Source organism: Canis lupus, chromosome 5 (assembly GCF_048164855.1).
Source record: "Canis lupus baileyi chromosome 5, mCanLup2.hap1, whole genome shotgun sequence".
Classification (NCBI taxonomy): domain Eukaryota; kingdom Metazoa; phylum Chordata; class Mammalia; order Carnivora; family Canidae; genus Canis; species Canis lupus.
In genome coordinates this window covers 77174651-77191239 of record NC_132842.1, presented here as the reverse complement: position 1 = coordinate 77191239, position 16589 = coordinate 77174651, and the positions used below count along the sequence as shown (strand labels likewise).

At 54.5% G+C, this 16589-nt stretch overlaps 1 protein-coding gene and 1 long non-coding RNA gene across 4 annotated transcripts in view; one reads left to right on the top strand and one right to left on the bottom strand.

The window, feature by feature from the left end:
* The window catches only part of EPHB2 (EPH receptor B2), a 184903-nt gene that overhangs the window by 123035 nt on the left and 45279 nt on the right, over positions 1-16589 (top strand). The gene's annotated exons all lie outside the window — the stretch shown is intronic.
* On the bottom strand, positions 4658-9350 carry LOC140634231 (uncharacterized). Its single transcript, XR_012031746.1, has 4 exons — positions 9251-9350; positions 6798-6889; positions 6327-6504; positions 4658-5849 (listed from the first exon to the last, which is right to left on the bottom strand). It is a non-coding gene; the product is annotated as an uncharacterized lncRNA (long non-coding RNA).

Here is a 16589-nt window from a genome sequence, read left to right as displayed (position 1 = left end):
ATAAGAGTAGTTTATAAGATTAGAGGTTTGTCATCATCCTCCGCCTTGATGTCTCTCTTGTGTTCTCTCTCTCTCTCTCTCTCTCTCTCTGTCTCTCTGTCTCTCTCTCTCTTCCTCTGTCTCTCTCCCTCCCAGTTTCCTCCTCTTTAAAAATCCAAAGTGCAAGCTGGGAAGAGCAGCCCCCGGTCCTATAAACACGCTGTTCAAATAAATGACACATTTAGGAGAAGGTGGAAGCATCATTTAAAGGTGATCACTCTAAAACAACCGTGTCTGGGCAATTTGTCATGAAGTATTTCTAGCTGTTGCCAGAGATCATTTTTTTCTGTAAATCTTGCTGTTGGCTCATAATTTTCAACTTTTGACCCTTTAAAACTGAGATGTAGGATTTCCATAAGCTTTGGGGACAGAATGTTTTTAAAATAACTTTTTAAGAAGCCATCTACCCCCAGGGAAGTTGGAAGGAGCCCTGCAGAGGGGGCTAGGATCCGTAGATCCCTGCCCCATTCTTTATGATCCAAGAGTGTTCCAGTCCAAGGACTGGGCAAGCTTCTTCCCGATTCTCTGCAGGTTGACAAATCCCCATGCCATGCCCAGAGCTACCTGGCCTGCAGGTGGTCATGGAGACATGGATACACCCCCCAGTGCTGGGCGGGGGGCTTGTTGCGGCCCACCCCTGCTCGTCTGTCCAGCCTCACACCCTGCACCCCTGCACGCACAGACTCAGGGTGCCAGCGGCAGGTCCTTAGTCTTCCTGTACAGTTTCTCATCTTCAAGCTTTTGCGCAGACTGTTCCTCTGCCCAGCACGCTCCTCCTTTCATTCTTTTGTCTTGTCCTCCTTCGTCAAAAGACAGTTCTAGCATTATCACCTCCAGGAAACAATGGGAAGGTCCCCTCCTCTGGGCTCCCAAGCCCAGCATCTCCTCCCCCTGTGTATCCCTTGGCACTAATCACACTGTGGGGAAACTGCCTGTTTACTTGGGCATCTTCCCCACCAGGCCAGGAGCCCGTTGAGCTTTGGGTTCCTAGGCCCGGTCCAGGCACGAGCCTGGAAGACGTGAGGCCCTGGGATAGAGTAGGGCTTAACTTTGGCCTCAAATGTAGTGCTCCACTGCTCTCCCAGCCCTGACCCTGCCTGGGGTTGGGCTACGTATCCTTTCTGAACCTTACTTATTTCTATAAATGGACTATCAGTAGTACCTACCTTATAGACTTAATCTAAGAGTTGTTGGCGGGATGCTTGGCTGGCTCAGTCAGTGGAGCATGGGACTCTTTGATTTGGGGGTCATGAATTCAAGCCCCACATTAAGCACAGAGATTACTTTTAAAAATTAAACTATAAGAAAAAGAATTATTGGTGGACACTAACAGGCTCTATGGTATTAACTCCAAATCTTCACAAGTAAGTCCTATTGGCAGAACCCATTCTCCAGATGAGGAAGCTGAGTCACAAAGAGATGTTGAGTAACTTGCCTGAGGTCAGTAGGGAGAACCAGGGCTCAAGGCCAGATGGGCCCTGATTCTAGAGCCTGTGCCCCTGACCACTATCATGCATGGAGCCCTAACAACGTACATGGAGCCCTCCACCTGGCACACAGTAGGTTCTCCATATGGACAGTGGCTGCCATTGTCGACAGTTGTTGATAGCTCCATTCATTTTTGTAGTCCGTTTTTAGATGGAAGAAATGAGACTGGTCACAACACGAGAAGAAGGACTTGAGAGCTGGAGAAGGGAAGAATAGGGGAAAACAAGGAGAGGAAACAGGGAAAGAGTTGAGACTGGGGGTAGGCGGGCAGAGGCCAGAGCAGCAGGGCTGGGACGTGAGTTGGCGAGGGCCTGGGGGCTGCTGGGGGAAAGCGCTGCACCAGGTTGGCCATCTGAGCACAAGACCACCACTGGCTTCCTCGCTCTTAGAAAGTGAAACCCCAAACTCTGGGATGCCCTGGTGGCTCAGCGGTTGATCCCGGTCCTGGAATCGAGCCCTGCATCAGGCTCCCTACAGGGAACCTTCTTCTCCCTCTGCCTGTGTCTCTTCCTCTCTCTCTGTGTCTCTCATGAATAAATAAATAAAATCTTAAAAAAAAAAAAAAAAGAAACCCCAAACTCCATCACTGAGCACACAAAGCCCACAGTGGTATAACCCCAGATCACCATTCTTGCCCTGTATCCCACCTCTCCCCCGCCACACACATCCTGTGCTCCAGCCACCCTACCTTGTCCTTCACCCCTCTATACGTTTGCACACACTGTTCATTTGCCTCAAATGTCCTTCATTTCTTCCAGCCCTGATGGACTCCTACCCATCCCTTGATACCCACTTCAAATAGCCCCTCCTCTGGGAAACCTTTTTTGATACCCGTAGCCGATCATATTCATTCTTCCCCTTTCCGGAGTGGACTTCAAGGCTAGGGACTGTGTCTTACTCCACTCTGGGCCGAGTGCCCAACCCAGAACTGGACACAAAGTCATTACTTAGGAAAAACTTGTTGGGCTTTCTTTTTTTATTTTTATTTCTTTATTGAGTAAATCCATCCTTAAATCAAGGGCAGGCCCTAGTGAAACCACACACATACATCTCTGGTGTCTAGGAGAGCTAGAACACGGAGGCAAGGGCTGAGTAAGACTAGGAGAGAACTCATCCTTCCCAGGGATCCAGGTCAATGGGGCTCTGGAACTCTGTGAGAGATGCCTAGAAAATGCTGCCTGAGACAGTTCATACCTGGGACCCTACTCCAAGCACCTCTAGGCACAACCCAGAGAAGGCTGCAGATGCCAAACAAGCTGGAAGCCTGTCCCCTCTCACTCATTGGACCTCTGTAAAATGTGGAACTCAAGACTGACCCTGCAGGGAGGATGCTGGGCTGTCAGTCTCCTACTCTTACGGTCTAAGACCACATTGGCTTTTTCAGCAGCTTTTGGCTTGTGGTCAACTCAAACCCCAAGATCTTTTTCACTGGGATGGCTGCCAAGCCACATCTTGTGCATTTGATTTATGGCTTGGGTTAGCTAAGGCCCACTCCTGCTCCCCAGAAGCCAGCAGGAGGAGGCGATGGTGTCCATACCCCTAGGATAAAGAGCCATTGCAGGCCCCCAGCCCAAGAGCCTCTGTGCAAATGTGGGTAAGCTCCCCCTCCCCTGGTTTGTGTTTCTAAGCCCTTACACTTGAGGCACCAAGTGCCAGGACCTCTTGAGTGAGAAATTCATTAGCATTAAAGTCACAGGCCACCAGGGCTCAAGCAGACCAACTGTGGGTTCCTGGGGAAAGCAGTGGTTCTGGAAAGACCCAGAAGGTCACGGAGAGAGAGGCAAGTATTGGAGGCCCAGGATCCCAATGTCCAAATGTCCTGGAAAAGGCCCTGTATAACTCTGAGCCTCCATTTCTCGTCTGCAGAATGGGGTGACAAATCCTGATCTCATGGCGTTGTTAGCACAGAGGTGCCCATACAGGGAGTGTCTTCCAGGCATAGTAGTGTCTGTGTAGGGGTCATAGACAGAGGGCCCAAGCGGGCCCCAAGGGCCCAGTAATGCCCAGCTCTTACTCCATTACACTGAATGAGAAACTGAGGCACTGAGCTTATACCACCTTTGTAGATACTGCTCCTGCTCAGCCAAATGGGCTTCTCCCCAGGGATTGCCTTTTTATTTTTATTTTTTTTAATATTTTATTTATTTATTCATGAGAGACACAGACTGAGAGAGAGGCAGAGACACAGGCAGAGGGAGAAGCAGGCTCCATGCAGGGAGCCCGACATGGGACTTGATCCCGGGACTCCAGGATCACACCCTGGACCAAAGGCAGGCACTAAACCGCTGAGCCACCTAGGGATCCCCGAGATTGCCTTTTTAAATGCCACTGTTCAGAAAGGCCACACTCCCTAAAGTGACCCCCTCCCCGTACACCTGCCTCAGCCCCTGGTGGTCACCTCCACGCCCATCACAAACCGTGGATGGTGTCGGTGTCCCTCGGTCGCTGTCCTAGACCCTCGGCTCCATGAACAGGGCCCTAGCCTTCCTCATTCACCGCCCTTCCTCCCCGGCCTCAGCACAGCCAGACGGGGCAGCGTGTGCGGAGCAACTGGAAGGATCTTTGGAAACATTCCTTCGGACTTTGGCTACAAATCCAAATTGCGTGAAAGAGAAGCGTATTTATTTCCCTGCACCGCAAACAGGGTCACTTCCCCTGCCTGGGCCTCTGTTTCCCCAGCTGTAAAATGAGGTGTGAAATGAGAGGCTGAGCTAGCTTTTCTCTAAAGTCCTCCTAGCCCTGAAGACTCCTAGGGGGCACGGAAAGGGGGAAAGGACCGTATTGAATCGTATAGCCCTATTGGGTTGAAGAAAACCACTTCTGCCAGGAAATCTCTCTCACTGTGTCACTTTCTCCACTAGCCTAGGAAAAAAAAAAAAAAACTGCCCCGCACAGGCCCAGGCCTGCGGAGCCCACGCTGCAAAAGTCACAGGCTCCTCCTGCCCCGGGCCCAGGCGCAGGGGCCCCTGAAAGGTGTGTGGTAGCTGCTTCCCTGGGGGGTCCCGGGCTTTGTTGCCTTAACCGAGCACACAGAGCAGGTAAGAAATTCCAGACATGTTCTCCGCTGACAGCTAATTGTGTCCTTTATTAATGACCATGGCTTTCTTAGGGCAGGTGGGAGGAGGGGGGAGGCCAGCCTCAGCCCAGGGGGCTCCCTCAGGTGGAGCTATGACCACATTTCTGGATCTCATAGAAAGGGAAGTGCGACATGAAGTGACCCCGAAAATCCATCCCACCCCACCCCCCAGCTGGAGAAGGGAGGGAGGCTTTCCTGACTCTCCAAGCCCCCGCAGGGGTGGCTGGCGCCGACACAATGTTGCAGGGGTTTGGGAATCTGGCAGACCAGGTTCTGGGTCCCAAGGTGGCCTCTTAGAGCACAGACACCAAGGGACAGTGGACGGCCCAGAGGTGACCCGCAGGAGGGCTATGGCCCATGGGCAGCGTTGGAGATGCTCCCGGGCTACATCCGGCCATCATCCCCCAAATCCCTCCCCCAGCTTGTGGCACCAGGACTGGGCCCGCCAGGCCCTTCCTCAGTGACCCACTGCACCACCTGTCAATACAGCAGCCAGATGTGCCGGGGGACTTGGGCCTGGCCCTGCCAGATGTGTCAAGCTTTCCAACACATCCGGCTTCCCCTCCGGCACATCGTGATTATTATTTAACACTTGCTTTTCCAGCATCTGTAAGTCCCAAGGATTGCAGGCTGGGAGGCTCCAGCGTGTCGATCCAGCTTAAGGTCTGGGGGCCCAGAGCCCACTGCTCATCAAAGGGCCTGTTTTCTCAAGGACACAGTGAGGACCTTTACGAGCCCTCTTGCAGGGATCGCCTAGAGCTGGAGGGAGGGCTTCGTCTGTTGCCTGCTTTGTCATCGGGATCCTGTTAGCCTGGAGAGGGAGGTGGGGTGTACAGCATTAACCCAATTATAGAAGAGGGATGTGAGGCTCAGAGAGGGACATAATGAAGAAGTAGCCGAGCTAGGACTTGAACCAAGCAGCAGAAGTAGCACGTGCAAAGGCCCTGAGGTGAGAGGAGGCCTAATGTGCTCCAGGAGAGCCAGGGGGTCCGGGTAGCTGGAGTGCAGTAGACGAGAGGGAAAGCAGTAGGAGGTGAGTTCAGAGAGGTGAGGGGGATACAGTTACACCACAAAAGATAAAATATCATGGATAAATTTAACCAGGGAGGTAAAGGGGGCTTTATAGGCTATTGGGTTTTACTTTGAGGTGGGAACTGTTGAAGACCTTTGAGCAGAAGAGCGACACACAGCTGATTCCTGTTCCGCAGGATCCCTCTCTGGCTGATTTGTTGAGAACAGATTGCAGCTAGAGGCAAGTCGGGAGGTAAGAGGGCAAGGGTGAGAGCCAGGAAACCAGTCGGGAGGCTACCGCAGTGATTTGACAGCCACCACACCTCGGCCTCTCGAGCTTCCCCGGTCTGGTATCGGGATTCCTGGGCTGGAGCCCAGTCTCCATCAGCCACTAACTGGCTGTGTGACTTTAGGCAAGCCACCGTTGCTCTCTGGGTTGTGTATTCTCTGGTCAGAAAATGAGGAGCTTGGACCAGAAGATGGTGAAGGTTCTCCTGACTTCCAGTGACCCGACCCCGCGGGCCTCCCCAGCCTCATCTCCCACCTCTGCCAGCCTTGAACTTCATGCCTCAGTGACCCTGAACTATCTGTAGCTCCCACACACACACACCATGCGCCTGTGCGCAGGCTGTCCCCTCCGCCTGCGGCACCCTTCGCCACCAGCCACCCCGCACATGGAGAGCCCGTGTTCTTCAGCATATCTCAAGCTCACGTGCATCTCCAGAGTCTTCCCCTGACCCAGTCCCCTTCCTCAGGGACCCGGGGCACTCCGACAGGCCACGCCAATCTCCCAGAGACAGTAGATGAAGTGGTTGTGAACTCAGAGCTGCCTTCAAATCCCAGCTGCATCTCTGAAACGGCCTAATGTTATTGAACCTCTGTTTCCTCCCCTGGAAAACAGAGATAATTCTATTTGCTACTCCTGGGGTCAAGGTGAGGATTCAGTGAGATTGTAAAGCATCTGACCCAGTGCCTGGCACGTAGTCACTGTCTGGGATCCGTGAAACCAGAGTCTAGCTACGGAGACCCGGCCGTTGAACGAACATGGGGGGTGGCCCTGGACAGTGTGAGCCCAGATTCCCGGAATGGCCCTGGCCAGGACCCTGGGACAGCCTCCCAGCAGCCCCACGGCCCAAGGGCATTCCTGTCCACCCCTCCTGTCACCAGCCGCTCCTCCACTCACCTCCTCCATCAGGGCCTGGTCAAAGCTGCCTGCCGGCAGCCACTCAGCACTTGAAAATGTCCTTAATTGCTTCACCAGAGTGGGGAGTCACCCTGCAGGCAGATAATTAAAAAGTTCAGAGCTTGATTAATTGGGAGGAAATTGGAGGAATGGGGCTGCCTGCGGGGCGTGCGGGAGCTCTCAGCCCCTGCGTGGGGATGGCACGAAGGGAGGCAGGCCAGAGCGGGACCAGGGCCTAGCATAGGATCCAGAGGCTGGACGCACCGGGCCTGAAACCTGCCTTCGCAGGTTGTGGGGTTCAGGGTCTGGATCCACAAGATACTGTGAGTTCCACCCCTGCTACACACACACACACACACACACACATACAACTAGAGGGTAGACCTCAAAAGACCCAATGGTTATGAAAGTTCTGGTTACTCTGGCCTGGGGGCTGAGGCACCTACAGCCCCCTGGTAGCCCATCATTTAGGCTCTGTGGCAGGCAATGAGCAGGGCAGGCATGGTAGCTGCCTCATGATGCTCATACTTGAGCAAGTGGAAAGGTGGGAGGTGGAGACAGGTATAAGCCAGGTACCAAGAAGGATGAAGGTGGGATGGCTTGAGACCCCATTACTGGGGGCACAGGGAGGAGCTCTGGGGGCTCCGACGTGGTCTGGGGGACTCAGAGGCCTAGAACAAAGTCTCCAGTCCATACACTAGCTGAGTGACCTTCAGCATAAGATTCCGTATTTCTGAGCCTCAAGCAGTCAGTCAACACACACACACACACTTCCTGAGGCCTCCTGGCCATCACATCTCAGCCCCTGGGTCTGGGAGGTTCCAGACATTACGGTTCCTGCTGGCACCAGGCTTACAGCCAAGTGCAGGAGGTAGACACTTAGAGCCACATAATCATGCAGCAATAGAGGCAAAGTGCCGATGCTTCGGGAGCACAGGCAAGAGGCCCCAAACCAGGTAGGGGGTGGCATCCTAGGGGAAGGTCAGAAGGTGATTTGGGTGGAGCCAAGGTTGGAAGGATCTAGAGGAGTTAGCCAGGCTGGCGCTGACCAGGGCAGAGGGAACTGCCGAGCAAAGGCCCGGAGTGGGGAGATGGAACACAGCTGGTGGGGGAGCTGGATGCAGTCTACTGAGACCGGGGCCCAGGGTGCAGCTGGGAGGTGCTAAGAGCTGGCAGGTGCTTAGGAGGTGCTGGCAAGGTGGGCCGTAGAGGGGAGGCCAGAGCAGGCTGGGCTTGCCACAGGCACAAGGGAGCCATTGAAGGGTCTTGTCTTGAGCAGAGGAGGGACGCCACAGATGGCCAGCGTGGAGACCGGCTTTGGGAGGCCCTGGGATCCCCCCTCAGGCAAAGAGGAGACGTGTTAACACAGTTCCTGCTGCTGCCTTCTGACTTCTGTAGTCCTGCCAGCTGCTGGCGAGGATCCATAGAGCGTGGGACCCGGCAGGGGCGGGCAGGGGTAGCCTGGGCATGTGGGGGAGGTGAGGGGGGGTGTCGGGATGACTGACATCCCCTGGGTGGTCCCAGGAGGAGCTACCACAGCAGGGGAATGAGCCTGAGGCACTCCTTGGACTTGACCTGGCCAGGCTGGGTGGGCAGGGGAGGCCTTCTCAGGGAAGGAGAGGGAAAGAGGTAGAAAGGCAGGGTGGGACACTCTTTGTCAAGCTAGAACACTGAGGGCCTCGGAGGCAGGAGCTAGAAGGAACATGGACTGTGGGCGCACAGGCTCTGAGTGACTTTGGACACGGCATTCTGCTCTATGAGCCGGTTTCCTCGTCCCTAAAATGGAGACACCACCACCTACTACACAGGGAGACGGTGAGAACTGAATGAGGTTATGAGCGAGGGAAGCTGCTGGCCCAGCACCCCGCAGGCTCATGGCAGGTACACAGTGTTCCGAAGCTCCTTCTAGCCCAGAAGCTTGCCACCTGCTTCCAGCGTGGCTGTGCCCATGGCCCAGGGGACCAGGCACCCTTCCCAGCTCTGACCAGGGCCACTGACTCCACTGGTTTAACCTCAGCAGCAAAAGCGGGAGGCATGCAAAATTGCAAAAGCCACTTTGCGTGAGGAAGACTCCCAGACTCCTCTCGCTGCACCACAGGAGTACCACAGGCCCAGCTCAGACATCCTCAAGGCACAAGGCCCTGAAAATATGCAAATCAGTTTATCCACAATTTAAGGAGAATGTGGGACCCAGGGTTGGGTGCCCGAGCCTGTCCGTGGCCAGAGTCCCACAGGTGACAGAGGCCATAGCGATGGTCCCAGCCATGGCCGGAGTGGGCAGGAAGTGGCCCCGGGCTCACGGAGCAAGGAGGGCAGGGAGCTACCGGGGCAGCCAAGCCCAGCCTCCCTCCCTGGGCCCCGGACTCTCCATCCGCCCAAACTCCTCCCCCCAGCCCAAAGCCAAAACATCCTGGAGATCCCAGGGCAGGAAAGTGAGCCAGCTGCCGTTGAACCTGGCACTGCTGAGCCTGGAGCCCACTCCCTCTCTGCTCACAGTGGCCAGCAGTCAGGCCCGGTTGCAGGAAGATGTCCCAGCCCCCTGCTCAGTCATGGTCCCAGCCCCCTGCTCAGTCATGGCGGGGCCTGGGCCTTTGTCTAATGTCACAGTGCCTGACACGGGATAGGGCCTTCCCACATGCCTATTGAGTAAACTCATAACTCAACATCTCTCCAGCTGGACCCACGCTCCTGAGGGCAGGGTCCACATCTTTGTCTCCGTATCCACAGGGCTTAGCACATAGCGAGGTGGTGGTCCAAGAATGAATGGAAATAGGACAGCAGACACCTGTGTCCTGCTCAGTGTGAACCAGGCAGGCACTGCTGTACGTGTTTTCTCTAGATTAACTCATGTGATCTTCCCACCAAATAGACAGTACAAATGTACTGTCCCCATTACACAGCCAAGGGAACGGAGAGCCAGGGACCTTGCCCCTGGTCATGCTGTTACCAAGAGGCAGGCCTGGGATTCAGCCCTGGCAGCCAGCTCCACGCTCTACTTTCATCAGACCTCCTGCCCAGGTTCCCAGGAGCTAGACGGTGAGCCCGCCTCTGTCCAGACAGAGCCCTCTGCTCCACAGGACCCCCAGGAAGGCAGAGAAGCTCCTTCCTCACCCCCAAGGCTTGGCACACTGGGCCTGACTGAGCATTTGACCCCGCTGTGCCATCAGTGGTCTGGGGATTAAACCAGAGTCTCTGGGAAGAGAGTGAGGAGCAGAGCAGCAGGGCTGCCAGGGAGGCTGCGAGGATCACCCAGTGCCAATTAGCGGCCCCGCCGTGCCAGGTCCAGATGGAGCCCTGCCTCGGCCTGACTCAGGGCTCACTCGGTCAATTATCACCTATCCCCGGAGCCCAGGGGGCAGGTGGGGAGAAAATCTGTTTCCCCATAATCCTCCCTCCCTCTCCCGGCCTGCTGCCATCCCTGCCTCTAGTTGCCTGGCCAAGGGCTCTGGGCATCGGCAGAAGGCGGGTCCTGGCTGGCTGCTTTGGTCTCCAGTCCTGTGTTTGGGGGTCAGGCATTGCCTCTGTCTTGCTGAGTGGCCCAGCAAGCCCTGTCCCCTCTTAGGCCTGACAAATGGTCTCCAGTACTGACATTCAAGCCACCTGATAATCTCTACATCCAGGAATACCTGGGCAAGAGGTCTTTGGAATCACAAAGACCTGGAGTCAAGCCTCAGCTCTGTCATTTAGTAGCTGTGTGACCTTGACACAGCATCTTGCCCCCTCCGGGCCTCAGCTTCCTCATCTGTAAAATGGGGGGGGGGGGGTGCGGTGATAATGGTACCACCTCCATGGGTAGTCACATAGATTTCAGGACAGAATCCATGGGAATCACCTGCACTGAGCTCGGCACCCGGAAAGCACATGATAAATGGAAAATCATAAAGGAATTATGATTGTCCTTGCATACTGGATGAGTAATAATAGCTGACATTTATATGGTACTTGCTGTGTATTCTGGGTGCCTATCAGCCGATCCGACCCTTGAGCCCCTCACTGTCCGCTCGGGGAGATAGACCTGACTTCATTCTGCACCTACTATGCACCACACCTTGCATTAGGTGCTAGGGATGTAGAGACTAAAGACCCAGCCCCTACCCCAACCAGGGTTCACCAACCAGTGGGTTAGGTCCGTAGTAGGATGGAGCAGGTGTCTGCTTGGCTTATAAGAGCCAACGATGCACATTTCTTCCCTACTCAATGTTCAGTTATGTGAGATTGGTACCTTGAAATTTGCCCTCGTGGGAGCCTTTACGCCACAGAAGTCGGCAAATACAACAAATCAGGGCTGTCCCCCTCCCCGCCCCAGACAGCCATGTTAGCACGTCACTGCTCAGAGCGTGTGTCTGGTGTCCTGAGTGGAGGTCTAAGGTGTCTGCTGTAGAAAGTGGAGATGGGCCTCCCAGAGGCGTCAGACCCCCGTCCCAGGGGAAAGGTTGAAGGGGAGAGGGGCATTCAGGCAAAGGGACCTGTGTGTGTGTGTGTGTGTAGCCAGGGCATCTAGGGAACTGCAAGCAGGTGAAAGAGGTGACAGGTGGGGCCAGAGAAGTGTGCCATAGGGTTACCAGAGACTGAGGGCATTCCTGGGACTTGGGACTTCCAGTCTGAAAACAGCAGGATGGGTTGTCACAGTAGTGGACGGGCCCCTGGGATGACCCACGGGGAGAGAAGCCGAGAAGTGGAGCGGGATCTGAGCAGCCACGCAGGTAATGGTGGCACGAAGGTGGCATTCCCTGGCCGCGTGTTTTCTCAGGACACCTTGTAAGGGGCATATTCGTTCATGGGACAGATATGTGCCCTGAGCATCTGCTCTGCTCCCACCACTCTGCCAGGAGTTAGAGACCCATTGAGAGCCACAAACCTCGTTCCTCTTCCCCTTTGCAGGCACTTCCAAGGCAGGGAAAAAACAACATGCAAGTTTATAGGCTGGCTTCTAATATAATTACCACTTATGACAAGGGCCAGTGAGGGACACGGAGAGGAGACAGTGTCGTGAGAGGATCCCTCTGGCCGGGGTGGTCAGGGAAGCCTCTCCAGGAAGTGAATTTAAGCAGAGGCCTGAAGGAGGAAGAAGATCAGCCACAGGAGGCAGGGACAGCGCTCTTGCCAATGTCTTCCAGAAGCGTCAGGAAGACCACAGAGCCAGCCTGGCGGGCTTCCGGGCCAGGACTGGGTGTAGGGTGGCTCTCAGGGCCACGGGGAGCCACGGGTGAGCTTAAAATAAACGGGGTGTGGTGGGTCTCATTCATTCTAATGGTCTCTCCAGGACTAGAGGGGATTGAGGGGGGCCAAAGTGGGGCAGGGAGACCCACTCAGAGACTCTGAGTGTACCCACACCTTACAGGTGTCATCAGCCCCTTTTCCAGAGGAGGGGACTGAGGCTCAGAGAGGGCGCCTATCAGAGGGACAGCTGCCAAATCTCTTCATTTCCCAGTTCTGTGCATGAAATCTGGACGTTGGCAGGACTGGATGTTTTCCCAGCTGAGAAACTAAGAGTAGCGTGGTCCCCAGGGCACAGGGTACTGGGGGCAGACAGCTGTTCCAGATCTCTCTGTGGGCGAAGAGGGGCTGACCGGAGCTGAGGCCCCTCACACCCCACAGTCACACACTACGCCTGCGATCAGAATCTGCCTCTGCTGCCAAAGAGCCATGTGTGTCAGCTCCTCTCCAGGCCTCCGTTTCCTCAAATGTCAGATAAGGTGGTTGATCTGGGTACTCTTCCAGCTAATCACTTCATCCCTCCACCACCCACTGGGTACCCGGGAATCTTGCTGGGAATTTCCAGTCCAGCCAGGCGCTTACAGATTCCTGAGTGAGTAATTAAAATGGGCACCTCGACTCCGAATGGTGGCTTAGGGAAGGCTTCCTGGAAGAGGTGGTACCTGCACCAAGTCTCTTTAAGAGGAGTTTGATGACAATGGGAGGCAGTGGCAGGGAGTGAGGGCGGGGTGGACAGAGGCCAGAGATGTGGAGGTGGGCCTGGGGCAGGCACCATATGTGGTTGACCATGCGGAGCAGCAGGCACGAGGCTTGGGGTGGCAGGCACGGAGAGATGGGCAGGTGCCAGCCCTGCGGTTCTGGGGGCCCTGAGGAGTTTGGGGAGCTATTGTGGATATTTTTCACAGCAATTTTATGGTGACATAATTCGCATACCATAGAATTCAGCTATTTATGTTGTACAATTCAGTGATTTTTAGTGTATGCACAGCATTGTGCGACCATCACCGCAGTCAATTCTAGAACATGTCCATCACCTCAGAAAGAAATCCTATTACCCATTAGCAGTCACTCCCCGTTCTCTGCGCTCTCCAGTCCTTGGCAACCACTAATCTACTTGTGTCTCTATAGATGCCTATTCTGGACACTTTTCTATAAATGGAAGCATATGCTATATAGCCTTTTGTGTCGGGCTTCTTTTATAAACATAATGTTGTCAAGGTTCATCCATGCTGTAGCATATATCTGCACATTATTCCTTTTTATGGCTGAATAATATTCCATTGTGTGCCATTGTGGGTTTTTAAGTGACACAGAAAGGTTTGGACTTTAGAAAGCTGGCCGTGGAGGATGGGCAGGAGGAGGCCAGGCGGCCATGAAAGGCTAAGGTGTAGGTAGGAAGAGCTTTCTGGATGCTCGCAGGGGAAGGACGGCAGCAGAGAAGAGCCGGGATGGGGCACTGCTGGGGTGGGGAAGACCTGGTGATTGGCTGCGGGGGAAGAGGGTAGGGAGGAGGCATCCAGGGTTCCCAGTGACTGGGTGGAGGGTGATGTCACCTTCGAAGACAAAAGAGCAGGTTTTGTGAAGCATGGTTCTGATAGATACAGCAGCCCCAGATGCCCAGTGGGAGGAGGGAGGGGTGGCCGGGCAGCACACCGAATGAGGGAAGGCTTCTGGAGGAGGCAGCCTGGGGAGTCTGAGATGGGGCTAGGACACAGTGACAAGAGAGTGCAGCCAGGAAGGTGGCCCAGATGGAGGGGGACCCACCAGCCCGACCCAGGGAATTGCCAGCAGATGGAAGGGGTGTGCTAAGCAGGGCAGGCTCTTTCCTGAATGGGAGCCGGGAGGGTCCTGATCTTGGGACCAAAGCCTTTCAGCATCTGTAAGGATGATCCTAGATCCCCACAGGAGCCCGGTGCCCCCATTCTACAAGGGAGCAAACCGAGGCTCAGAGAGGTCATCTGCTTAACTAGAGCCAGAGCTGCAGCCTGAGTGTCTCAACATGGCAGGGCTGTCTCTTCATCCAGCCTGCAGCAAAAGTTTGGTGCCTGAGAGGAAAATGAGAAGAGAGAGGGCAAGAGCGACCCCGAAACCAGTGCAGCAAAGTGGCGAGAGCCCTGGGCAGGTGCCCAGAACAGGAGCTGCCAATCCCTGTCCAGCACTCACGGAGCACTGTCATGTGTGGTTAGGGGAGCCCCTAGAGTCAGACCACCTGAGATGGAGTCTCGGCTCTGCCACTGTAAGCTCACATCCTGGCAAATTACTTCGACTCTGTGCCTTCCTGCCCCCATCTGAAAATGGGAGTCATAACACTCCCTCCATCAGAGGGCTGGGTAGGGGCTGGATGACTTGCTATGGGTTAAGTCCTTAGCACGCTGCCAGCATTTCATAAGAACTCCATAAATGTTGGCTGTTTCATATTCACCCTCTGAAGTCCTGGTTTCCCCATCTGTACAGTGGAAGTGCTAATAACTCCCCAGAGCACTCATTGTCATCCTCCTTGGATGACACGAGTGGTGTCACGATGACCTGGGTGGTGATATCAAAGTCCTGACTTTGCTCTTGCCTGATCAGTTCTTTAAGGACTAGGCTGGAACTGGCTCTTTGAGGTCCCCGCAGGGCCTGGTCAGGGTGGCATCAGCCCGCTTGTTTGTTAGCTGGCTGCCACCTCCTGAAAGCCCTCTCCAAAAGACAGGCAAACTCGGGCCCCAGGGGGAGGGCGCTGCCTTCTAGCAACCCAGGGGGAATTGTCCATGGTGTATATACCGAGTACTTGTTTTATCCAGCAAGCCCCGAGACTGTAATGACAACCCCCCGCCTCCCCTATGCCAGACACTGTCCATCGCATGGAGTCCTCGTGGCCACTTTTTGGGGTAGATGCTCTCATACCAATGAGAAAACTTGAGCTCAGAGAGGTTGAACTACTTGTCTGAGGTCACCCAGCAGATTGGTATTTAAACCAGATACAGTTCAATAATGCCAGGAATTATTCCAGGCATTTTTACCTAAATTTAATCAATGTCATCCTCACCATAATTATAGGAGGTAGATACAATTGTCCCCATTTTGCAGATAAGGAAATAGCTTTAGTGACCGGCCCGAGGTAGAGCGGGGATTTGCCAAGCAGCCTGCACACTAACCACCATTCTTCACTGCCCTTCTATTCCCATGATCCCCAAAGCCTAAGCTCTTCCCACTTTGGAAGGCAACTTCAAGAAGTATGAATGGAGCATGTGCTGGGTGCTGGGTTCTGTGCTAGGCACAGGGGACGGAGCTGTGAATCAGACACGGCTCCCACCCTGAGGGAGCCAAGAGCATGCCAGGGGTCCCCTTGATGAATAATTATGACCAGGGAGCAGATCTTTCTGAACTCCAGTAATGTAAGCATCAAGGAGGATGGGATCTCTGAGGCTCGAGCTGGTTGAGGGGTTTAGGGGAGGGCAGTTGCCTAAGATTTTAACTTGGAGGATAAATTTGAAGACTGGGGCTAGAAAAATGATTTTGGGAAATGTATGTTGGCCATTTACATGTGAGGAGAAGGATGCTCTGAGGGGTGGGGTTGCTTGCCGACGGTCCCACGACACACAGGCATGGGATGTGATCCAGGTGAGCTCCCCTGTCCTGTTTAGCCACCTTTTACCCCAGGGGGGAACCTACCTGTTGCAAAGCTCTTCCCGGTCCACCTTCTCACTTACCCCTGGCATGATCTCCCCCTCCCCAGGCTCCACAGCAGAGCTGGGATTATGAACCCCAGTAAGCAGAAGAAGAAAGGGAGGCCAGGAAAGGGTCAGGGCCTGGACCCCAGGCCTTCCGATGCCCAGCCCAGGCCTAGGGTAGGGTGGATTTGCACGCAGGTCCACACTGGAGGGTCATTGCTTGTAGAACCTAAGCCCTGAGCTGCAGGGCCTGAACCCGAATCCTGAGCGTCCCCCCACCCCAGCACAGGGAAGAAGGCCAATACCCTTGGAAGATGCCAGGTTGCTGATTGCCCATCAAGTGCAAGCACTTCCCTGCTCAGGCTGTCCCTGGTACTGCAGGCTCCCTTTGGTGAAATAAAATGATCCAGCACCTACTACAATAACAGCTCAATTCATCGAGCACCTGTGCTGTGCACGCCTCCTGCCCCGTGCCTTACACACTATACCAAATTCCCCCGGTGGCCTTCAGAAATGAGTCTCAGAATCATAATTTTACAAATAGGGAAACTGAGTCTCAGGAATGATTAAGCCATTTTTCTATGGCCATACAGCCAGTAAAAGGCCAAGCTGGGACTCAAACCCAGGTCTAACTACTTCCAAAGACAGTGTTCTTTTCTGCTCTACTACATTGCCTTTCTGCATGGCCTGCACTGTGCTAGGACTTGTCTACTGTCATCATCTCAATCATCTGGAAGCCAGGAACCTAGTTATAAGAATCAGGTCTCGGCCAGCCATTAGTGAGTGAGACTGGGCCATATAGGTCTGGCCCCAGACCCCTTCGGAGTTTGCAAAACAAGTCAGGATTGAGCCTAGAAGCTGTGGCACAGCCAACCTGGAAACGGTGAAGCGGGATTGCTAGGGGCCCCAGGTGAGCCCATAG